The sequence below is a fragment of the Rattus rattus genome, chromosome 11, assembly GCF_011064425.1.
Source record: "Rattus rattus isolate New Zealand chromosome 11, Rrattus_CSIRO_v1, whole genome shotgun sequence".
Lineage (NCBI taxonomy): Eukaryota > Metazoa > Chordata > Mammalia > Rodentia > Muridae > Rattus > Rattus rattus.
The window spans coordinates 2383876-2409886 of record NC_046164.1 but is presented as its reverse complement, the minus strand read 5'-3'; the positions used below and the strand labels follow the sequence as shown (position 1 = coordinate 2409886).

The 26011-nt window shown below is 45.0% G+C and overlaps 1 protein-coding gene across 1 annotated transcript in view; it reads right to left on the bottom strand.

Annotated features, from left to right (window-relative positions):
• The window catches only part of Slc4a4 (solute carrier family 4 member 4), a 331652-nt gene extending 306031 nt beyond the window's left edge, over positions 1–25621 (bottom strand). Inside the window, exon 1 of the mRNA XM_032916131.1 lies at positions 25527–25621. The gene's annotated coding sequence lies outside the window, so the exon portion shown is untranslated. The remainder of the gene's footprint in view (positions 1–25526) is intronic.
• Between the last annotated feature and the right edge of the window lie 390 nt (positions 25622–26011).

Sequence of the window (26011 nt, the reverse complement as noted above, 5' to 3'; positions counted from 1 at the left end):
ACCTGTATATGTAGCAGAGGATGGCCTTGTCAGGCACCAAAGAGAGGAGAAGCCCTTGGTCCTGCCAAGGCTGAACCTCCCAGTGTAGGGGAATGTCAGAGCGGGTAGGTGGGAAAGGGTGGGTGGCAGAGTGAGGGAAAGGGGATGGTAATATTTGAAATGTAAATAAAAATATCCAATAAAAAAGAGAAACCGTCAGAGAAATTCAAGTGATAAAACCCACGTGTGTATTTGTTCCCAACAGAGTTCACGATTTAAACTGTCACGTGCTCCCCCTTTCCAGCCATCGGCGTGCTTGGAAATCTGACTGCTCAAGACAGGTGAGCTTCCAGTTCACACCCACATGTACTAGGGAGTCCTATGAAACACACCCGTGTGTGCAAGACTACAGAACACAGCCACACGAAGCTCTTTAACAGTGGTGCTTGTCAACAGCATGGACATCAATTGTTAGTATCCCTGTACTGGGGTTCAGAATACATTTCTATCTCCCTGGCTAAAGAGCCCCTGAACGGAAAAAAAATCTGTCATCGGCCATCATGGTCTACACACTGTTTTCAGTTTCAGGGGCTAGAGTTAAAGACTTCTGTGTTGTAAATAAACCACAGGAATTGCACACCTAATTTTATCAGCATTTAGAATCTTCTGAGAACCATCCTGCCAGTTTGTCGTTGAAAGCAAACAAATGACGAATCTGCTTTAAATTGCCGGTCAAAGCCTAAAGGAAAGGGAGTCATAAAAACATACACAGACGCTGAAAAGGCATCTCCATGACACAAAGACCTGAGCACCCCACATAACAAAAGCTAAGCGTGGCCACGATTGCCTGTATCCTCAGCTCCAGGGAGATGGAGACAAGCAGATCCCTAGGGACCACCGGCCTGCCAGCCTAGGCTATTTGGCCCATTTCAGGCCAGGAAGCGACACTAAATTAACCATGTTGCCTGTGGAACAACACTAGAGATTGTGCTCTGGCATTCACATATACACAAGCCCACATACACCAATACACACACACACATACACACACACCAATACACACACATATACACACACACACGCACACACACACGCACACACACACGCACACACACACATTAAAAGAGGTATGTGCACAGAGATACAAAGGAAAAATACAGTTTTATGGTAAAAAAAAAAAGAGTATATGATGGAGTCACAGACTGAAATATATGATACTCCTTGAAAACAACAAAAGCCAAACTGATTTACAAATGAATAACTGTTCCCCCCCAAATAAATGATGTTTTTAAAAACTTCCAACTGGGGGTTTTGTCTATTTCAGTTTGCAGTCCGAGGAAACTCTTCAGACAACTTTTGGAACTCTGTTTATCGCACACCATTTCTCTGGCAACTCTTTGTCTTTCTAACTGACTTGGACAATGTTTTAAGTACCTACTCTGTACCAGCCCGTGCTAGAGGCTGCTGACATTTAAAAAAAAAAATGAGTAAGATAAACCTTAGTCACTGTGGAGACCCTGGGCTGCTGAGGGAGAAACACACAGAGCCGGGTGGCCTCGTGTGGCAGGGCTTCTAACTCTATAGAAAGAAATGCGCACGCTCAGAGTTCAACAGTGCTGTCACGTCTACGTTTTAATCTGAAGGGAAAGGTTCCCAGCGGCAAGAAGAAAGTCTTCTTAGTTGAGTGTTGAGGCTTGGTCTGGAGCTATGTATACAAATGCTAACTTCTGAACCTGTGATTGAGCAGTAGAAAGGGCAAGGCAGGACTTGGGGATGAAGTGAGGGCTCTCAGGAGAGACCAAGGAATGAAGGAAGAAGAGAGAGAGAGAGGAAGAGGCCACCATGAGGCTGGATGGACCATGAACATATGGCCAGAGAAGTGCAACCTGAGGACAGGCTGATAGAGCAGAAACAGCCCAGATGAGACTCAGACAGCAAGTGACAAGGGACATTTAAGGAAGAATACATAGGACCTGCCCACTCAAGGCGTACAGCTTGCAGATAAAACAACAGGTTTCTGTGTCTTTTATATAGGCTAGCTAGAATAAATAATTCATCTATAGTTGAGTCCATTTCCCAGAACTTTTACTTGACCTACGAATAGGAGTAGAAGGAGGGGTGACGAAGAGAGTGGGGTCACAGAGAACAAGATCTCTGTGGGAAAGAACACATGCAAGGTGCTTTGCGAGACATCTCCAATGTTTCCTTTATTCGCGTGTGTGTATGTATATGTGCATGTGGCATGCACATGTATACATGCCCACAAAATGGCCACATGGGAGCAAAGTGACCTTGGAAGTAGATGCCCTAATGCTGGAATTATAGGCGGTTATAAGCTGTCATAATTCAGTGCTGGTCTCCGAGCTCCAGTCAACCAAAAGACCAATAAGTGCTCTTAACCACTAAGCCCTCTCTCAAGTCCTTTGGTTACTTTGTAATAATGATTACTACTGCTGCTGCTGCTGCTCTGCTACTACTACTACTACTACTACTACTACTACTACTACTACTACTACTACTACTACTGCTGCTATATTGTATAAGATATTATTTTCATTTTATTATATAATTAATAACAATAAATATGTATACATTGGTCAAAAAACAAACTAAACTCAGAAGACAGAACTTAGTCAACATCTCCTAAAACTGTCAGTTGCTCTAGGAGTTTGCTGAGTCAGCTGAAGTCATCTCTCACTCACAGTGTCTCAGGGAACGCCACAGTTTGCTCCTTAAAGCAGATAATGGTTATTCATTAGCCTAAGGACAGCTCGCGCTGACCATAATGTTGCTCACTGTTTAGAGAAAGACTATGCATTCCAGATACGTAGCAGCCACTGGCCCAAAGCGACCTAAGAATGTCAAGCATATTCAGCCAGCATCCATGTTCTCAAGTAAGTAACCAAAGGGCGTCAGGTAAACAACTCCATGAGATCCACAATGGAGGTTACAAAGAGTATCCACAATGGAGGTCACAAAGTATCCGAAAGGGGAGTACAAGCATGGCAGCCAAAACAGCCTTAAACGACAAAGGCAAGCACAGACAGAAACGAGAAATCAACAAGGCCACAGAGTTCAGTGGAGAGAGGGGATTCAGTGGTCGCTCCTCAGAGATGTTCCTGACCAAATGCCTTAGGAAACGGAGTACAAACCATAGAAAGCTCTAGCATCCCTCCAAGAAACAAAAGACAACAAAAGACAGGAGTGGTGTGATACAATATTACAATGTTAATTGATATTAATACAATATTAATAGTAAGAATAAATGAAACTGGAGACCTTTGTGTTGGGTTAAGAAAGCTAGAAAGACGATCATCATGTGTTTTCCTAAAAATCTAGACAGGATAAAGAAGAGAAGAAAGTTGAAGAAAGACAATGAAGAGAGAGAAGAAGGACCAGCAGGAAAGGGGAGGAGACTGGAGAAAGCGCTGGTGGTGAATATGGTTAACATGTGTCAGTGCATATATGGAAATATCCCAGTAAGCCCCACTTTGTACAACTAGTATGCACTAAGAAACTTAAAATAATAGCAATAAAAAAGGCTGTAAATAATAGCTGATCAAAGAAAAAAATCATAATTTATATTCTCCATTTCCAGACACTCATAACTTTCCACCATTACTAAAAACACTTTCATTTTAGATCACTAACCACAGCAGAAAAGTCAGCTATCTTTAGAGCCTAAATCTATTGTGGCTTCCTGCAATACTCAGGGGGAAAGAGTGTATCTGACAACTAGATATTGTACAACGCAAGTGTGTGTGTCTGCAGAGGTACTAAAGGGCTTGTACAATCTTACAGAAGACATCAGAGTAAACTGAGACTCTACGAAATGCACCACACAGAGCTTAGAGGTGACACAGTCCTTGGTACACCATGACTGTCCTGTGAGAGTCTAGAACTTCCACAGCATCTGTCAAGCTCGTTCTAAACTTGAACCCACTCTTCCACCATCCTGGAAGCAGTCTGGTAGACACTGACCCAGGCCACACACTTGTTTTTTCCCAACATGCTACAGATGGATCAAAACAACGCATAACTATTGAATGAAGATGCAATGGGTCATTTCCACAGCTAAAATCATCCTGTGAGGTCGGAAAGATGAGGCGCTGTTTTAAGAGAACTGGCTGCTCTCTTAGTTCCAAGTACCCACAGGGCAACTCCCAACCATCAGAAACTCCAATTCCATGGGTTCTGATGCCCTCTTGTGGCCACCACAGGCACTGCAGACACATGGTGCACCTATACACACATGCAGACAAAACACCCATATAGATGAAATAAAACAACCTTAAAAAAACACTGCTCTCAATTCCACAAATAAAGGGAGGCCTTTTAATATGTATATTATATGAGTGTTACCTATATGGAATCTGATCATGAAAGAATAAACAGTTTTAGGCCTTTCTAAAAAGCATAAAACCATTCCAAATGTTTTCGCTTCTCATATCCAAACATCCCAAATAATTAAGCACCAATTTCGAGTCTGAACATAAGGGAGGTAAAAATGAGTTATGAATGCAAACCTTTGACCATGGCTTGAGAATCACCCTAGGTTCAATTGAGGTTCATCTGGAGATCATGCAGGGTCCTCTAGTACTAATGATCCAGGAAACTTCTTGGGCACGCCAACTTGACTTGGTTTATACAGTCAAAAGCAAGAGTCCAGGGAAAGCTCAACACAGTGACACTAGTAAAAGCACCATATAATCCCAGGGCTGAATATTTGAATTTGTGTTAACTATTTAGGGAGGATTAGGAGGTGTGGTCTTGTTGTGGGATGCATGTCACTAGACATGGATGGGTTTTAAAAGCCTAGCTAAGTAATTCAGGCTACCTAGTTTGTTCTCTCTCTTTCTCCTTCTCCCTTCTCCTTCTCCTTCTCCTCCTCCTCTTCCTTCTCCTCCTCCTCCTTCTTCTTCTCTCTCTCTCTCTCTCTCTCTCTCTCTCTCTCTCTCCTCCCCCCCCACCAGCCTCCTCTCCCTCTCCCATCCACAACTCTGTCTGTTGTTTTTTTCTCAAAAACCTTCTTGCCTGCCTGCTGCCTGCCTGCCCTGCCTGCTGCCTGCTGCCTGCTGCCTGCTGCCTGCTGCCCTGCCTGCTGCCTGCTGCCTGCTGCCTGCTGCCTGCTGCCTGCTGCCTGCTGCCTGCTGCCTGCTGCCTGCCTGTTGCCTGCCTGCTGCCTGCCTGCCATGATGATCCCGGACTAACCCTCTGAAACTGAAAGCGAACCCTCAATTAAATGCTTCCTTTTAATAAGTTGTCTTGGTCATAGTGCTTTGTCATGGCAATAAAAAAGGTAACTAAAGCACGCAAAGAAAGACAAAGAGAAGAGTTGGGATGATTACCATGCAAACAGGCGACAGAAGGGAAAGCTGTATAACTGACCAGTCAGATGAGACCGTGAAACCCCAGTGTCTACACAAAACAGAGAACCAAGGTCACGTGGTAAACTGTAACATGAAAACTCCAGGAACTCTTCCTATGTAATGAGGCACCGACATAACTGGAAATCTATAGTAATGGCCAGTTTCAACCATTTTAGTTTTTCAAGAGAGAAGCAATCCAACCCCTTAAGTGTTAATGATGGAAAAGTAGATCTCAGGCACTAATTTCCTTCCTCTACATAAGCTCTGCCTTCACTGAGGTCTTAGCCACACAAAGTCGCCAGGAAGACCACGAAGCAACCTCAAGGGTGTACAGCAGCCAGTGGTGTTCATTTCTCTCCCAGCGCCTCCTTGCCCACCTCAGGAGGGCTATCCTCTCAGCAGCTTCATGAAATAGCCCATTTCTGTTTCTAAAATTCACTTCAAATCAGGGATCTCGGTTAAGTGCTTTTATTGAGGAAGGAGGAAGAGGAGATGTTCGATACCCACCAAATTATCAAATAGGATATTTGGTGTCAGAATTGGCATTTGTTTGGCCCTGTAGACATGTAGACATACTCTATCTTAAGGATATGAAAACGGTTGTGAACCTTAGCATTTAATGTCTCCTCTCTCTCTCTCTCTCTCTCTCTCTCTCTCTCTCTCTCTCTCTCTCTCTCTCTCTCTCTCTCTTTCTCCAAAAGGATCTGGGAGCTGTTGAAGAAGGGGAAAGGGCATGACCGAAATATGTTGTATTAAAAATAAAAATATTTTAATTGAAAAGAATATAGAAACACACCTGACAAATCTGCCCTCACGTGAATCACAGGATTTTTTTTTTAATTTTTATAACCCTGAATTGAGGAAGGTGCCATCAAAGGATCCTATGTCTAAATATAAGCAGAACCATAAGTGGCCATTGAAGTTTTCTTATCCTTCTAGGTATATTTTCTTCAGACCTCGTGAGTACCGACAGATGAAACGCAGCTGCCCTCTGTCTCTTCGGATTTAAAACGCTGTGGTTCCACATGTGCACTGGTTTCAACTGCATCATCACATTTTCTGATAAAACTAAAAACACCAGGTTTTCGGAGGTGGCGTCCCGGAGTCAAGTGGCTCTCAGCTCCTTTCCGTTCAGATTTGGGGGAGTGGAGAACTGTGACTTAGGTAGGACCCTCTAAATGTTCTTAAGGAACACTAGTGTGTGTCAAACACTAAATGTTTTGTGCATTTTAAAACTTGAGCACCAGCACAAATAGTTTGAATGCATTTCTCTCCCATAGAAAGACACACTCGCACACGCGCACACACGCATGCACACATCGAGTACGATATTTAGCAGTTCCTGAACTCTCCTGAAGCCTATGTGTAGGCCCTAAGACCTCTAGGTTAGTAAACTCTGCTTGTGTTGGTAAACAAGTGTGAGTCAACCTTTGAGCAATTTCTAGCATTTCGTCCTCTGAACCGACAAGGAATCTAATCCCACCTCTGAAGGCCTTATCACACACTCAGCATTCGTCAGAAATAATTACCACAGCATTCTTTTTGCTGTGCGGTAAGTTGCTCAAAGCATAAGGGGATTAACTGCTCCCAAACAGGATCCCAGCTCTTTCCTAGTTCAGAGGTTGAGTACCTGAGCTATGGAGGGCCTTCCATGCAGGCAGGCCGTGGTGACTTCATTCGGATTCTCCCCAGAGAGCTAATCAGTAGACTTCCTGACGCTGGCAACACAAACAAGCCCAGAATTAGCCTGGCTAATGCAGGTATTGTCTGGAAGGACAGAACCATCACTCATGCAAATTCCAACCCACCTGTCTTCCTCCAGGCCCTTGTCCTAGCTCACTGGACTCATGGTCCCTCCCTCTTCTCAAATGCCTGTCACATACACTACCACCACAGCTACTTGTGGTCACCATAGTCACTAACTTAGACTCTCATCTGGAAAAGGAGGTAGGAGGAGGTAAGAGAAAATCATCAACGATTTGGAGGGGGAGTAAGGGGGGGTTTCTACTGCACTAGGGCCAATAGTGTATCTAACGTTTGCCCATCACTAATGGGAGGTTCCAGAACAGAGAGTATTCTGAATGCTCCCAACAACTATACGTGAGAAAAAAGGAGTGAATAGAGAAATAAGTGAATAAAGGAATGAGGAGAAGGATGGGCCTGGTGTAACTCATGCGATTACAGGATGGTGGTCACGCTGGATTCCCAGAAGTATCTCTACTTATTACACATCGATCAGAGATTAATTACAACTAAGTTAGCACCATTCAACCTTTCTTGTTCTGTAAGTGTCTGATAGAACCTCATCCTTAATGTGAGTCATCCAGACCCTGCTGCAATGTCCTGTCAGGCCCACAAGTCCGCCTTAATCATTCCTCCGTCTCCACAGCCAAGTTAAAGTTGGGGGGAAAAAACTACTATATAGAAGAGTTGTCCCTTCATTAAAAATATTTTATGAGACTTTTATATGAGAGTCACAGTTTTGGGACCACTTACAGTTGGTCCTCATACTCTTACCGAGTTTCCCATCTTGTGAACTAACAGGATTAAGAGGTAACCGTAGCTACTATAAACACTAGGCCTGCTAATATCGAACTACTAATATTGAAACCAGTCCACTTTCAAAAGCAACCAGAACTCCAAAGAACGAGCAGGCCCGAAGTGAGGGCGAAAAGCGAAGTTTGGGCTGGGAGGACGGCTCAAGGCCAGGCAAGTGTGAACTCCTCAGTGTGAACCACTAAAGCACACATATAGAGTGAAGGGTCTGCATTCGATGCTCCAGCAAACTGGGAAACAGAAGGCGAGAGTCCCTGACAGCTCCAAGGCCAGCTTCCTCGCCTGATGCAGCAGTCCAACAAGGAAGAGACAAGCCTCCCCCATGGTAGACAGCGAGGGCTGACCCCTGGGGTTGCGCTCCGATCTACACATGCGTGCTGTGACATGTGCAGGCCTGCGAGCATCTGTGGGCAAACACGCACACATAAGTGCAGTAGTACAAACAGTGAAAAAAAAAAAAAAAACAGTTTTCAAGCACTCTGCATCCTTGATTATTTTTCCCTCGACCCCGAGACTAGAAGCCAGGACAACAATTGAAAACTCCGGTCACCTTGGAAAGCAAAGACACCTCTAAAAATAAAAATTTTAAAGAAAAAAAAATCAACATTTCCAGGCTGTAACATAATGGTTTCCTGGTACACGGGAAGACACGCTTGCTATTCGACCCCCACATGGGAGCTGGGACAATTAATTATTCAGCGTTTGTAAAGTGCTTTGAGAAGAAGACACTAAGTGCTAAGTATCACCATCAATTTTCAGCAAACCGCATTGCAAGTGAGCTCACTGGATCGGCCATGGAACCAAGTCATTAGTATAAAAGTCTCTGCTTTCCCTCACCTTGCATTTAGGCCATTAGACCAAAGAGCTGACAGTGACGCCCGTATGAAGCGGCCTTCCTTCCTACCAGCTTTTGACTGCCTTGTGGGAAAGAGTCGGTCCTGGATTTCCAGAGAAAATGTAAATTCTAATAATGTGGTTTTACTAAGATTTATGTCTTTACTTATTAGGGATCCTTCCCCTTCCGCATTTCACACAAGCTATGGAATACAGGGAAGTTATTAATGCGTTTCACTCATGAAACTTTTTATGCTGTGTGAGCTCTGGTCTAATACTTCTTTGGTACATTACTCCAGCAAACCCTCATGCGTGTGTCTGTGACCAGACGGTATGTGTAGTTACAGTCTAAGAACTAAGTGAACTTTACGTTCTAAATCGAAGTAACAAAGCCATCTGTCTGTCTACCAAAAAGCTTGTGTTTATTCATTTTACACCTCATAACTAAGACTGAGTTGTTTTTCCACCAGATCATAACTAAAACCCACATTTTAAAGACCAGCTGGCAGTGCTGGAGATAAGGTTTGGCATTTAAAAACACCGACTCTTCCAGGACCTGGGTTTGATTCCCTGCACCCACATGGCAGCTCACAACTGTCTGTAACTGCAGTCCCACAGGACCTGACACCCTCTTCTAACCTCTATAAGCATTGCACACATGTGATGGACAGAAACACATGAGGCAAAGCGCACACACACACACACACACACACACACACACACACACACACACACACACACACACACACAATCCCACTTACAGGTATGAGAAGGGCTAGGGAAGGAAAGAGGAAAGAAGAGAGGAGGGAGAAGACACTAAGTAGGGTTGTTGGGGTGAAGTGTTCTCTGACTCTCTCTCTCTCTCTCTCTCTCTCTCTCTCTTTCTCTCTCTCTCTCTCACACACACACACACACACACACAAAATAGCTCTCAAGCCAACATCTTCAAAGCCACTGCACCGTAGTTACACTCGGCCTGGGATTCTGGGATTAAACACACACGTACAGAAGTCATTCTCACCTACACCAACTTTGGAGGCAAAAGCGTTTGCTATCTCTTATCTCCTGAGGAGTGAGAAACCATCTGCCCAAAAGTCCTAATGTTGCGTTTGGAACTTCAAAGCTATGCCTGCATAACTTCCTCGCATGTGGAGGTTTTTACCTATCTGACAAGCCTCTCCATAGTTTTCGGACAAGGTAATGTATGTGTTTCCATCCCCAAATGCATCTTTGAAAGTCATCGTCCTAATTGGCTTTCAGTGGCTGTGATTACTAACACTGACCGGAAACACTTGGGGAAGAAAAGGGTTTGTTTGAGTGGGCAGGTCACAGTCCATTGTTGGCAGAAGCCAGGGCAGGAGTATGAGGCAGGAACCTGGAGGCAGGAACTGAGGCAGAGACCATGGAAGAGTGCTACTTAATGGCTTGCTCAGCTTGCTTTCTTACAGTACTACCTTGGACCGTGGGTCCAGGAGTAGCACCACCCACAGTGGGCCGGGCCCTCTCATGTCAATCATTCGTCAAGAAAGTAGCCCACAGACTTGCACACAGGCCAATCTGATGGAGGCAGTTCTTCAATTGAAGCTCCCTCTTCCCAGATGACTCTAGTTTCTATCAAGTTGTCAAAAATCGAACCAACACAGGCATCTTTGCCTTTACAAAGAGCTTACTACAGGATGAGTTTTTCCCACTCATGTATAACCAATAACATGTTTCACACGTGCGCTGGTTACCTTTAAATAATTTATCCATATTCATATTCATCCCTCCCAAACAGGTCTCCAATCAAATACTATAGGGAGATCTTAAATGTGTTTCCCAATCTCAATAGGTCGTTTTAAAAATGCTAGTTGCTGAAGTGAGGAGATCCCATTAGACTCATGACTCAGAACCAGAAAGTAATTATGAAATTCTACATGGAGCCCAGAAGACTGCTTGACTCAAATAACAGTTGATGCCCAAGAATTAAAGTAACACAAAATTTCTCATTGATTTGGTTGATGCTCTATATTCACATATCCTCTTCTTCTAAATAGTGGTTTACGACAAACATGTAAAGTAGTTAGTGGTTTATAATAAATATGTAAATTAGTTAGTGGTTTATGACAAACATGTAAATTAGTTAGTGGTTTATAATAAATATGTAAATTAGTTAGTGGTTTATAATAAACATGTAAATTAGTTACTGTCTGTGGATCACTCCTATCAACCTCAAGTCCTTTAAAAATAAATAAATAAAAAGGTTCCTACAAGTAACTTAAGCTGAAATGGAGGCTGAACTCAACAGAAACATTTAAGGGGCTGGAGAGATGGCTCCGAGGTTAAGAGCACTAACTATTCTTCCAGGGGTCCTGAGTTCAATTCCCAGCAATCACATGGTGGTTCACGACCCTTTGTAATGGGATCTGATGCCCCTACTGGTAGGCAGGTGTACATGCACATAGAGCATTCATATACATAAAATAGATCTCTTTTTAAAAATATAATTCCAGAGGGAGCTGGAAAGGCGGCCCATTGGTGAAGTACAATTGTTCTCTTGAAGAGGTCCCGAGTTTGGTTCCCAACACCCAGCTCCACTCTGCTGTCTTCTGGGGGATATGCTGACTATTAGATATTGATCCACACTTCATGTTTCATGACGATTTCTGCTTTAATGTTAACAGTGTAATCAGACAGTCCCTTTAAAAAAAAACATATATATATATATATATATATATATATATATATATATATATATATTTCACAGAAACCATATAAGGGGACACCATTTCAAAGTACTTTGCACTCACTCGTGTCCCTAATGAGAATATAAAAATTGACCAAGGAAGCTAGCCGTGCCCTCCACTCAATAAGAAGTAAACTAGCAGAAACTAAAGCCCACATGAACATTAATTCCAAACCAAACTTCTAAAATACTCTAGGCGATCTACTCTACGTCGGTGTCACTTAAATGCTGAAACAGTAGCAAAAAGGATCCCGGAATGTTTAAGGAACAAACATTTTCATTGTCAGTGTTAGGTTAATTGATTGTAGGTGCTAACCTCTTCCTGTGGCACCAGGGCAATGGGTAAGGAGCAGACAAAGACCGTGTGGACTTTCCTAGTCTCTCCTGAGCTCTACAGATGAACAGCAGGGTTCCGGTCTGCTTCAATGTGGAGCATACTGTCTGTACCCTTGATGGAGGCTACGATATGTCTCGCTTGACCGCTCACTCTCTTGCTTTCTGGCCTGCTCTCTCTCTTGGTCACTCTCTCACACACAAACATACTCTCTTAAAAATTTCGCCTGCCACATGACCAAATTCTTCAAATTTTAATGCCAGTCCTTATTCCTTCTGGACCTTCCCAGTAGACATCTATAAATACCAATAAGACATGTAACCCATCAAAATGCATTAAAGTGCCCTAGTATATTGCCAGGCATCATCCTCGCAGAGGAAGAACTAGGAAACATTAGTAATGAGAGCACTCAGTTTCAGGCTCACGAGAGTTATACTACAAGGGGCAGGGAGAGTTTGGAAAAAAAAATAATAAACACCAAATGCAACTTCCCCTGCACTTTTCTAAGTACGCCATACCCACTAACTTACATAAGTCATGGGAGCTGAGTCAGGTGAGCTCAGCTGAGAGGCTGAGAACTGGGAACACAAAACCACCAGCCACCACCTCTCCAGGTGCTGCTCTGTCCATGCTGCAGGACTGGCTGACAGAAAGTTCTAAGGCTTGCTCCCCTTACTCCCCAGTGGGACACTTCAAGAATCTCTGGAAGCCCTACAGAAGACCTACTGAAGTCTGTGTTATTCCTGTCTTATATTCCAACTCCTCTCTGTTCACTCCCATTTTCTCTCCACCATTGTTCCTCAACACGAGACACCCTAAGCCACAAGATCTCAGAAGCTTCTCAAGGAACACACATCAGAGACAGCTCGGGAGGTGGGATCCAAGCACAGGCCCCCTGGCTCTAAAGCCCAAACTCTTAAGCAGCACAAGAAAGTGCTGGCAGTTACAGAGGATCCAGAAAATCGTGGCACTTTGCATGAGCCTCACCAGCCTGCAGGTATAAGGAGACCTCAGTAAGGAAGCTGAGATTAGCTGGAGCCGAACATCTTCCCAAGGCCTCCTCTTACTCTCAGGGTCTGCTGGCTCTGCCCTTCACACGACCTGTGTGGATTGTCAGTGTGCACATGAGGGTGTCGCTCTTCCCTCCAAGATACAATTACCCACAATTTTGTTTTTAGAAAAATATTTAAGGTGCCATAGCTGTCTAATCAGAGATTAAGGCATAAGAGCATGAACAAATTGGTTTGTAGCAATACAGCAATCGGTCCACGCGTTTCCGCCCTGGGCAGGCTCTCTGAATTGCCTAAAGGTCAAGAGAGGTGGCAAAGGGGAAATTGTCCAATGTGTCGTTACGACGGGAGATAAGGGTGTGCAACTCAGTTTACAATGGTGAACATCAAAAATGTTTTAGGACAATTTTAGTTCGGACCCTAATTAGGGAAGCTTCCATAATCAGAAAAAGCTACTGAAGTGAATACTTAGTGCTCCTGTTAACTCATGCAGGCAGGTTCACAATTTCCCAGAGTCGGGCTCCTCCAGAGACTCCTTCTCTTTCCTTGACGCCTTAGACTGTGCCTCCCCATAGCCCAGGCTGTAGGCATTTGCTCCATCCCCCTTCTTCCCAAGGCACCACACTCCCTCAGCACTTATATCCCCAGACAGCACCTGAGAACAGAACCCCTGAGTTAACACATACAGCTGCAGTCCAAGCAGAGAGCTGCTAGAAGCCTACATGTTCTAACCTGCTTCTGCTGCTGCTCTGGCTTTTCTACAAAGACCTTATGTTGTTCGGGCTCAAGCGTCTGTCCATCACAGAAGCTAAAACCAGCAGCCAAGTGGGAAGATGTGCTGCTGGGCTTCCAAGATCTAAATTGTGAAAACACACTGCTACACTGCAAAAAGTTATAAAACACAATCTCTCTCTCTATCTCTCTCTCTCTCTATCTCTCTCTCCCCCCCATGTGTGTGTGTGTCTCTCTCTCTCCCCCATATGTGTGTGTGTGTTGTGTGTGCCTCTCTCTGCCTCTCTCTCTGTCTCTCTCTCTCTCTCTCTCTCTCTCTCTCTCTCTCTCTCTCTCTGTCTCTGTCTCTCTCTCTGTCTCTCTCTCTCTGTCTCTCTCTCTCTCCCTCTCTCCTCTCTCCCTCCCTCTCTCTCTCTCTCTCTCCCTCTCTCTCTCTCTCTCTCTCTCTCTCTCCCTCCCTCCCTCTCTCTCTCTCCCTCTCTCTGTCTCTCTCTCTCTCTCATCTCTCTCTCTCTCTCTCTCTCTCTCTCTCTCTCCCCCCCGTGTGTGTATGTGTGTGTCTCTCTCTGTCTCTCTCTCCCCGTGTGTGTATGTGTGAGTCTCTTTCTCTGTCTCTCTCCCCCGTGTGTGTGTGTGTGTGTGTGTGTGTGTGTGTGTGTGTGTGTGTGTGTTATGTATACACACTTATATAGGTGCATACACCCATGTGTGTGTAGAGGCTAGAGGTCAAAACTAGGTATCTTTCTCCATCACTCTCCACCAACTTATTTTTGATTCAGGGTCTGTTTCTGAACCTGGAGCTCAGTCATTAGCTATGGTGAATGGCCAATGAGCTCCCAGAACACACCTGTCTCCACCTCCCGACTAGCATTGCAGGCTTGTTCTGCCACACCTGTCTGTTTGCATGGATGCTGGGGGTCCAATATCAGGTATTCGTGTTCATGCAGCAAGTGATTGCCCACTGAGCCAGCCTCCCAGTCCCTGACAATGATTTTAAAACTTTCAGGAAATAAAAATCAACCTCATTTGCTTGGGAAAACAAACAATTTTTTGGACTGGTGGAATGATTCCAAATCAAGAAATAATATGTAATAACATCATGTCAATAGCAGCATAGACTGGGTTCAAAGAAACTTAACAGGGTCTATGTGCTCATCGTATAATCTCACGGGTAGCCCTGCACATACACTCGCGCCCTATGGTCAAGGTAAGAGCTGAGACATGACACGAAGGGAAGATGTCATTAACTGCCATGTGGGGTTGGACCCACCGTCTTCCAGATCAAGGTTCAGTGGGATCTTACAGCAGCACTGTGGAGGAGAGACACGTTCCACACAGTGACAGTGAGCTGAACCAACGAAGTTCTGTGCAAAGAGAATGGCTCTGGGTAACGTCCTAGACAAAGAGAGGATGGTCACCGGAAGATTAGACCTAGTTACAAATATGCCCATCTTCCCTTTGAAGAAGTATGAACTCGTGGTCCCCCGAGGGATCCCTCCAGATCATTTCCTTTTGGAGAAGCCAGTTTCTCACTGTGATGAGCAGCACTGAGAAGCATCTACTATGTCAAACTCTGAATATCTTCTGTAGTAACTGGTGCTTCTGGGTCTGAGGGAAGTGTTACACGTCATAGGCTTCAGTGAAATCTCACTCGGACGTCAGATGCCATTGGTTATAATCATAAGCTCTGTCTGTTCTCAGTACTTGACGGGCTCTCTATTTCTCTCCGCCTTTCCAACCATGTCTATCTTCAAAACAAGATAAAACCCTCTAAGGAATATTGATTTCTTAAGACATATTTTAATTTTGCACGTGCATGAATATTTTGCCTGCATGCATGTACGTGCACTATGTGTGTGCAGTGCCTGGGGAGGCCAGAACCGGTCACTAGGTCCCCTGAAATGGAGTTAGAGATGGTTGTGAGCCACCATGTCAGTGCTGGTGACTCCACCCGGGTCCTCTGCAAGAGCACACTGCTCGGCTCCACTGTGCCATCTCTCCAGCCCCTCGAGGGAACATTCCCGATGACACTTCATACAGTCCAACGCATGCACAAAGAGTACATGAAAGCCCTCAGTATGAGATAATTAAACCCAAATATGTGGCCAAGTGTATGATTTTTCAACATACTAAGAAGCAGTGAAACATACTAAGACTTCACTAGGAATACTACACATACAAACAAACAAAAGCTCATCTATCAAGCACCTGAATACGCTACCCCTTCACACATACTGTAAGGCAAGTGATCAAACACGTAACACGGAGATATAATGATATTCTCATGCCTGTCGATATTGCTTACTTAATTATATTTGTATAACATCTCGCAGAGATCTTACAAGAACATCTGGGCTTAAAACTCCTTACTCAAGACTCAAAATATGGTAAACAAAAAAACAATTGGAATGAGAAAGCACCAAGATGTCTTTTAGGAATCTTAAAAATGGGAGGATATTGAATAAAGGACTGGGAAAACGTCCTGCCCTGCATTTTAACAACTTCTCGTGTTAGCCTATAATGATTCCAAAAGAAGCTAAATGATCCCTACAATGGAAATGGAGGGGTGGCACAGTGCTTAGGAGTGCCAGACAGACAGACGGTAAGGACTGACTCTGGATCCCAGGACCCACATAACAGTCAGGGCAATCAGCACACGTCTGTTAAGATTAGTGGGAGCCAATGACTCCTGGTCTCCACAGGAGTATACTCATGCGCATGCACACGTCTACACACACACATACAGAGAGAGAGAGAGAGAGAGAGAGAGAGAGAGAGAGAGAGAGAGAGAGAAACTTCTCTTAAAAATAAATAAATTTAAAAGCCTTAAGACACTATTAATACTCTTAATCTCAAATAAATAGTAAGAGTGTGTACAACACAGAGAACAAAGAAGGTAATCAAATCGAAATGGGTTGTTTTCCAAGGATCGACGACAGAAGACAAATACTTCTAACAAAATTTTACCCCAAACTGACTGGATCCCGAACGTCATTAGTAAGAAAAGTCACAAGACAGGTACAGAGGGGCAGGACAACAAGGAGTCACAGCTGCTACCTGCGGTCAGTTCCTCCAGAAGTCTGACTCAGGCATTTTAAGTCTGTTTTGCTCTAGCTTGTTCAGTCAAGGCGGCAGCAGCGAGAAAGATGTGTACCCCAGACTGAAAGAGCGTTCAACATAGAAAGAACCGTGTGCTCACCTGAGAGCAAGCTAAAACAGCGCAGATGTGTGAGCAGTGACAGAAGCATGAGCAGCGAGTGTTCAGGCAGAATTCACTGCCAAAATGTTTGGTAGAAAGAAAAAATATCCAATTGCTTGAGCTTTATTTCCTTCTGGGGTTTCTGGATGGGCTTTCCTTTTATTTCCCTAACGTATCTTCAAGGGAAGCTATCTGATCTTGTTCATCTAAATCCTTTGACACATCCCTATCTGCCTCTGCTCACTTCCCTGGCAAAGAAGCTCAACTCGTAATGATGAGAATGTGTGAGCCTTGTGTTTCTGCTGGATCTGTTAATGCCCATTGGTGACTGACTGTGATCATCAGAACTTCAACAAGCTCCCTGTTAGGGATCAATTCTAATGCTTTATCTTAATTCAGTTCCCAAAAATCACACAGGAATCTACAGGTCCTGACGCTGGGGGTCCCTGTCCCCAATTGGTTTTTGATTAATCAATAAAGAGCCAACAGCCAATAGCTGGGCAGCGTAAAAGAGAAGGGACTTTTAGCATGCCCACGCAAGAAGACAGGGGAGAAAAAGGGCAAGAGGCCTAGGACAGACCATGCCATGACAGAGAAGCAGAGAGAGCAGACTTAAAGGCCTACCAACATATAAGAATCCAGGAAAGTGGCCCTAGGGGCCCACTCCCCCAATTGGGTCTTGGGTAGCAGAGATGAAATATAGATTTTTAAAAGGTGTTAACTCAGGTATACCAGATGGAGTGTGTGCTAGCTTCAGGAGGTTTGGGAGTGCCCAACCACTGAGCTAGTCGAGGCATATATAATATCTCTCTCTCTCTCTCTCTCTCTCTCTCTCTCTCTCTCTCTCTCTCTGTGTGTGTGTGTGTGTGTGTGTGTGTGTGTGTGTGTGTGTGTGTGTGTGTGTGTTCATTCATGAATCCAGAGTTCTTGGGCCGGTGTATAGCATGTAGTTCAGTGCAGACTAACAACTCACCATTGCCTCTCCCTACCAAGAGGCCCAACTCTGCTAACATGGTGAGTGCTCCCCTCCCTTCCTAAGGTCACAGTCTATAGAGGGGCAAGGAATGAAGAAATGTGCAGAGCAGTTCAACTGCCGTCTTGCTGTGGCTGTGGCCATGCACCTCCCAAGAGGACGGCCTTAGAGTGCAGCCATCGATACCCAAGTGCCTGTAAAGCGTGTATTAAAGACATTCGGTCTGTTGCATCAAGTCATGTAGACAACAGGTCCCCTGCTGAGGACACTAGAAATGAAGAGAGTATTCACTTCTATTTTTACACCAGTTTAGACACTAGAGTTATTATAATCCAATTCTTTAAACAGTTACCCCTGGGCTGGAGAGATGGCTCAGCAGTTAAGAGCACTGGCTGCTCTTCCAGAGGATCCAGGTTCAATTCCTAACACTCACATGGCAGCTTACAACTCCCTGTAACTCTAGTTTTAGAGGATCTGTGGTCCTCTTTTGGAGTCTTTGGACATCTGCATTTCTGTATATATTCTCACATGCAGATATACACATCTATATATAGTTTTAAAGTGATAACTCTTATCTTAAAAGACACACACAGGGGCTGGGGATTTAGCTCAGCGGTAGAGCGCTTACCTAGGAAGCGCAAGGCCCTGGGTTCGGTCCCCAGCTCCGAAAAAAAGAACCAAAAAAAAAAAAAAAAACACACACAATCATTATTCTTCAAAAAAAAATCCATAATTTCAATCTTTTGAAAATCCCAAGTACTGAATAAACATCAAAGGGAGGATCCAGGTGTTTGTGGAAAAACAAAAACAAAAACCTCTCTGAGGGACTAGTTTAACAAGGCATGGTCACTCTGTTTTCATTTCCAGTTCCCATTGCATCATGCCTTTACCAGAAAACAAAGTCTGCCTACAACACCAGAAAAGTCCATTTCCCATCCAGTCAGCCCATTTGGGACAAGCACAGATGAGGTATACATCTAAAATGTAAGCATCATCCCTATAAATGCAACCTAGCATGTGATGCTGAAGAAATGCTACTTGCCCGATAGAGTATTTAAAAAGCAAAAGAAACAAAAAACAAACAGACAAAAAAAAAAAAATGACTGCACTTAAGTGATGAGACCAAAGTAACCCAGAGTGCCAACAGCTCTACGAAGCAAAGAAATAAATAAATAAACCCAATACAAAGGAAAGAAAAAAGAAGCCTTTGGGTAAAAACTGCAATCAGATGTCCATATAAAAATCCATCCTCCAGGGGACTGGAGAGATGGCTCAGTGGTTAAGAGCATTCGCTGCTCTTCCGGAGGTCCTGAGTTCAATTCCCAGCAACCACATGGTGGCTTCATAACCATCTGTAATGGGATCTGATGCCCTCTTCTGGTGTGTCTGAACACACCAGACATATGAGTGGTAGTGCCCTCATACATAAAATAAGTAAAGTCTTTTTCAAAAAATAAATAAAAACCCGTCTTCCTTGCATTGCCAGTCTGATTTGCAAAGTGAAACAAACCTACCACTGATTAAAAGCACCATGTGATCCTACACACACACACACAGAGAGAGAGAGAGAGAGAGAGAGAGAGAGAGAGAGAGAGAGAGGCAAGCATAAACACACACACATTCTAATTCTGTTGAATAGGCAAAAGAAAAAAGTCTCTAAATGAGCCATTAGCTGAGACTCAGGAGTTAAGAGCTGCTGCTTCACAATGCTGGCAAGGCTGTGCTCTGCACCTGGACTTTCATGTTCCAATTGGCATGTGTGAGAAACACTGTATCCCCACTGAGTGGAAAGAGTTCTTTCTGAACTCCAGCTTTCAGTCGATATTCTTCCCTACATGCTCAACTCTGTGTGCAACATGGCTTCCAAAGTTTCCGTACTGGAGGAGCCACTACTGTATTCTAGATCTGGAAATGTGTTGCCTAGCACTCTAATTACAGAAGCTAAAAATATATAGTGTGTAGGCTTTGGGGGAATCGTCCATGAAGTGAAGAGCAATATAATCATTTTTCAAGGGTGCTTTAGGTCTGCTGTGTGTTCCATGGGGCACAGACTTAATGTGACCCATATAATGACACGGGTGATCTCAAACTGCTGACTGTTAAGAGTCAATCTCCAATATAATGTTTCACAAACCCTGGTCAAGCATCAGCTTTATCGACAGAACGTAAGTCTTAGAGGGAAACCTGGGAAACACAGTTCGAGTTACTCTGAGTAAGAACCTAAGAAAGATAAGAAAATGTGTTGTTCATTCGGTGAGCCAAACATTTATTAATATGCCGGCAACTGCTCTCGGTGCTGGCACAATTCACGAATAAAGAGCTCTGCAGAACACAATGATGATAATAGCTAACATATGTATAACTCAGAACAAAGCTTAATAAAGATCATTTGGTGGAAGGCTGAAACCTCCTCTGGGAGTTGAGCTTTATGGTGACTTTGGTTAAAAAAATTTTTTTTAAACTGACAACTTTTTAAATTCCTCAAATCAAACGTTGAATAGTGTAAGACATTTGAGTCTTCAAATCCTGTGTCTTCTGGAAGCAGGTCTCCACCAAACCCTGGGCAAAGCAACATTACAGGACACGTGACTGTCCTGTTGAGTTGCTGTAATGGAAAAGGCCAGTTCTACACGCCTTAGAGCATTCGTTCAAAGTTGGGCTTTAGACTATTTTTTTAAGGATGGGATTTTATAGATTCCTACCATTGGGACAGTCGAGTTCAAATGTTCCTAATCTCTTTCCATACTGACAGTCCTTAGAAGAAGGCACTACTGGTGAGGGAGTTTACCTGACTGGCTGTGCTTTCTAATCAAGTAAATGAAGTTAATTTCCCAGGCATTTAAGCCTTCCTTACTTGGGATAATATATTAGAAAGTTCAGGAGCCAAAAAAAAAAAAAAAGACAATAACAACTAAACCAATGGTATACCTGAGAAAGATTTGAAAGAGTACACTGGACAGTGTAAATAAAACCCATGATGGAATGCGTTCATACAGACCGGGTAAAACATACTATGCCCAAAAGGCCCACTGTTCGTAAAGGTGTTTATGGACGTCTTTCATTCACTGCATGCAGAAAGATGGATCAGCATCAACTCTGAGGGAAGATTCCATCTACTAATCCAAATCTAACAACTGAACTCAATACACACGACTAAGTTCTCCACACTTAACTAAAAGTGTATGTGGAGATACAGTGTTCAAGAATACACACATCAGCACACTTTGTAACTGAAAAACATGGAAAACAACCCAAGAATCCATCAAGACTAGAACAGATAAATGTATCATCCTATTCCCCTGTGAGGCAGCAACCCCTCTTCCTCTTTCCTTTTTCAGAACAATGAGAGTAAACAAACTTGCTACCCGTGAACCAAGACTGAATCTCCCAAATGTAGCATCAAACAAGAAAGGTCAGACCCCCACCCTCAGGAGTGAGAAGTTACTGTTGAGGGAAACAGTGGCTGTCAGTGGAGGGGACCGGAGCCTCCGAAGCTTCCATTGACCTGTGTCCTGACACGAGTGCTGGTTACAGGGATGGAGTCACTCAAGTAGATTGTTGAGCTGTTTGCTGATGTTTCAGTGGCATTTGAGATGTTCTGACTACATATTGCACCTCGATAAAAACTTAAATAGAAGAGGCTGATGGAAGGAGTGAGGGGAAAAAGGGATAGAAGAGGGGTGCTGCCTTACGTGACACTATCAAGTCTTAAGCTCTACCCTTTAATTCTGTTTATGGCCTTTAGGCCTCCTCTTCTTTTACCAGCAGGCTGCCCCCTCAGCTGGTTCAGTATCTGTTCTGTTGTCTTGTTTTCTGTTGGCTGGGATATTAGAGGTCTTACAGCAATTGTAACTCTAATGGGCTTCATACACGAAGACTAAGAGCTCTCCTGAGTGACAGGAACCCTCCTCAGCATGTGTCTTCTCTGTGCTGCTCAAAGCCTCTCTTTCCAGAGAGCACACCAAATAGATGACCATGTAACTAGATCCCAGCACTCATTAGGAGGTCTCCACAGCAAAACTGGAATTAAGTATTAGAAAAGCCCAGTCTCCTTAGGTTTTCTCATTTGAAAATAGTATAGAGTGGTCTGTTCATGGGTCAGGATGGTCACAAAGACAAAAAAAAAGGATGCCTCACTTCCTATTAATGACATTAGGAAAAGCTTTCCTACTATGTCATTCACAAAAGAGCAGGTTTCAATATGATGTAGCCCCTTTCTCTTTTTTTTTTTAATTTCTGTTTTATTTTAATGTCACCCAAAAGTATCTCAAAAACTCTATTCAATACAAACTCAACAAAGCAGGAGGAAAATAAAACTCCCAAGATGCCGGTTGTGGATTACTAATGTCCTTCCAAGACTTAACTTATGTACTTTACGTCAGTGTGAATTCTGCATGAGAATAGATTGAGCTCCCAAGACAGAAGTCACCGCTGACACACCCAGACTGAGAATCAACCAGGGCATCACATGCAGCAGTGTAGAATCTAAAACCTCATTGCTGAAGCGAGTGGGCACTGCTGATGGACCGCATGCCCCATCAGTGACGAAGACCACATTCAGTGGGATGAACTTTCAAGTGCTTTACCCTCTTCCTGTGGGACTGAAATACCACCTCTTCCCCCTCGTCATTAGATGAAGATGAAGCAGCGGTGTGCAGATAGAATGTGTGTTCCAGCCCCCACCAATAGCTTCCCAGGGCGTTTTTAAAAAAAAAAGTTTTCAGTCGCAGATAAGCATAAAAACCTCTTCCATCCGCTTGATTTTCGGGGGAAGAGGACCGTGTTTTGGCTCCCACAAACAACAGACGGAAGTGATTTCACCACAACGATTATTACTATTTCTACTGCCATCCGTTTTCAATACAGCTCCCTAGTCCAAGGGCAACAAAGACATTATTACTAAGGAGTATATACCACTGTGTGCGTCATGTAGAAGACTGGAGGAAGCGTCTCCTCTCTTCCACCTCATAGCAGGTAAATAAAGGCTAAAGGCATCGCCAACCACACTCTCACCTTCCTTAGGGGCCTTGTCAACTGTCATTGCACTCTCTGCTGGGGCCTGAGAGATTCATGACAAGCCGTAGCCTCGGAGTCATTATGACAGTAGCAAATGTGTCCGAAGATAAAATACATGAGCCACCTCTGAATCTGTGTGGTTTCGTGGATAAATACGCAGATTAGACAGCGCTGTGTAAAAGATTGTCCACATCTACGGCTGTAAATCCATGCAGTAGTGGGTACTTGAAATGCCTTCAAGTTAGGACACAAGCATCCATGACCAAAATGTACCAAGTGTATGAATATTGAGAGTTGGGCAGAAAAAAAATTGTACCCAACGTACCCCTGACCTTATATCAAACATCAAATAAGATAAGTGGTCTGTTTACAGCTTCCTCAGGCCAATCAGTCATGTTGCCTGATCCCTTCCATTTTGAAATTAAAAAAAAAAAACTTGGAAACCTTAATCATCATCCTGTGTTCTTTCCGACCCAGACCTGATTATGCATCAAATCCAGACTTAAGACTTTATTCCCAGTGTTTAAAATGAACACCAAGGAGAACAAGCTAAGCTGAGTGTCCTGGCCACACTTGAGGAGCAGTGAATTCTCCCAGGAATTCTCCCCTAACAATAGCAGCCCTCACGGTCTGCAGCGCCCTCAAAGGCAGGCAGGGAAACCTGATTACCTACCGTGATTCACTGTGTGTTTCCTTCCCTAAGTGCTGTTTTCCTTTAAGATGTGAGCTAGGGCCAGACTATCGTGCGTGTTATCAGAACAAGAGATCAGAATCTTCAAATTGTACTTGCCAGAGCTCAGTGAAAAATGAGATTACCACCAGGGTGTGCTGGGAGACGTCGCAGAGGTTGCCTGGTTTCTAACACGATTTTCTCCCACCACAATTGCCTGTCTTCTTTTCATACAGCATTTCTATAAATCCAAATGTCTTCATGTAAAATAATGGCATTTGTGTACAAACACTGCAAGCTCTCTTATGTTCGTAGAGTGAACCAAAAGAAATACATCAAATACATTGAGCGTACTTCTGACCACCTGAAAAGCCCACCTGCCTTTTAGGTCTTCAAAAATAGTCCTCCAACAGATACTGACATTTTCATGCTGCAAAGTAAAAGGGATGAGGGTTTCTGCTTTCTCAAATATACCTGGCACTACCAAAATATCCCATTTTCTGTCTCTCACCCCATTCATATATGTGCCCTATGCCTCAAGAATTCACAGCAGAAGTTTCCTATCCTACCTAGGTATGAGAGTTTTGTACCATCTCACCTATACTTGGAGATACGGTAGAAACTATTAAATGTCACAACTTAACGTAAGAGATCAGAATCCTGTTTAGATCTAACTTTAAAATGAAAGTAAAAGTTTTTCTCTGCTATGAAAGCTTTACAAAGCAGGCAGGCTTCCTTTGAATGAAATACAAAAAGTCTCGGTCTAAGGTACAATAATGACTGGAAAGTATTTCGCTAATGTGACAAACACAAGGACCAGGGTTCTTAGAAACTTTTTTTTTTTAAGTCTTTGAGCCGCCGAGGACAGGACTGGCTGCCTGAGAGAATCTCTTCAAATCACAGTGAGAATGGCACCAGTGAGTGATACACACTTCCATTCAGCTAATATTGCAACCCTAAGTCCCTGATTAAGAAAGGGAAGCTCCATGCAGCGCCTCACGAAAGAGCCTTTCTAGGATTTAAGACTGTGTTACTGTTGCAGTGTCCGGGAGTTCTCACCCAGAGCAAGTTTGTCTGGCACTGAAGTGAAAAGGGAGAGAGAAGTAAGTGTCGAGGGGAAGAGAGAGGTGCTTTGAGCACTTCTACTTCAGACTGGAAGAACTTGCTGCAGGCGATCCCGCTGAGAAGGTGGGGCCTCCAGGAGGGAGGGAAAGGCAAACCTACACCTTTATGGGGAACCAAGAAGTACTCCACACGCTAGGGCCGAGGCAGAAATGCTTTCTTGGCGTTTCCCAAGTTGAGGGGTTTTCTTTTTCCCTTCTGTTCTCGGAGAACTTTCCTCCTTGTGGACCTTGCTGCAGTTAGCTGCTGTCGCTCAGTGGCTGTTCCTAACAGACTGCCAAAGGCTGAGTGCAATGCACTTAAGAAAGGAATCACCTGTCCTTGCCAAGATGCACACGCTGCCCAGTACCTGAGCGAGAGCTCCGCCGTCGCCAGCCCACAGAAATCCCAGTTTAACCTCTGTCTCCCCCTTGCAAATAAATATGTGCCGCTAGCAGAGAATCTGCCTGACTCACCCCCGCCTCCGGCGTGCCAGGGAAAGATGCAAGTCTTGGAGCGGACAGTGGAGTAGGGACCTCGGCCTCGATGGCACTGTTGCCCCAACCTCTACAGCTTAAGGATCTGGGGGTGTGTCCCCCCTCAAGCAGGTTCCCAGCCACACCGTGACCACCCCGGGCTCAAGGAAACACAAGTGTCACTGCTCTTAAGCCCAGCCCCGGCGTCCACTGGCCCCACAGTCGTGGCAACAACGCCCGGTTACGTGCAGGCGACTATGCAGTAAGGGGAAAACAGAACCACCCAAAGTCGTCATCTGAACGCTGAGACGGAATAAAAAGTACTTTTTCCGCAGCAACAGCGGCGGTGTCCACACTTCGCGGGCGCCCAGCCCAGGGGATGCCCGGCCCGCCACTGACCTCTCTCTCTCTCTCCCTCTTTCTCTCTCTGCGTCCCTGCCTGGACGCACCGAGGCCGCCAGCGCGCCCTGCGGGACCGCCACCCAGTGCCCACCGCGCGGGCCAGGCTTGGAGACGTGGCCGACCCTCCCTGCCACCGCTCCGGCCACTCACCTCCTGGGATCGGGCTTCCGTCGCTCCTCCAGCTTGGCGACCGAATGTGAGGCTGCAGCGGCCGCCGCCGCCGCTGCCGCCGCCGCCGCTTTCGCCGCCACCTCGGCCGCCGCCGCCACCTAAGCTCTGCCCCGCGCGCCGCCGGGGCTGGGAGGCGGGGGAGAGCTGGGACCGGAGCGGCGTGGGCTGGGAAGTTGGCGCGGCCGGTCGCAGCGCGCGCGGGGCAGCGGTCGCAACTTTGGCGCCGGGTGGGTGGCTGCGCGCTGTGCGCCCCGGAGGCGGCCGAGGGGCGAGGGCAGTCGCGGGAGGGTCGGCCCCGCGGGGAGGGATCGGCGACGCTGAGCGGAGGTGCCGGCCTCGGGGAGGGACGGCCGCGGCGGGGCGGCTCCGCTCTACTCTGCCTCCCGCAGTTCCCGCGTGTGCGCCCGGCTCTCCGTGGGGCTGCCGGGAACCGACGCTGCAGCCGGGGCCAGGCTCGGGGATGG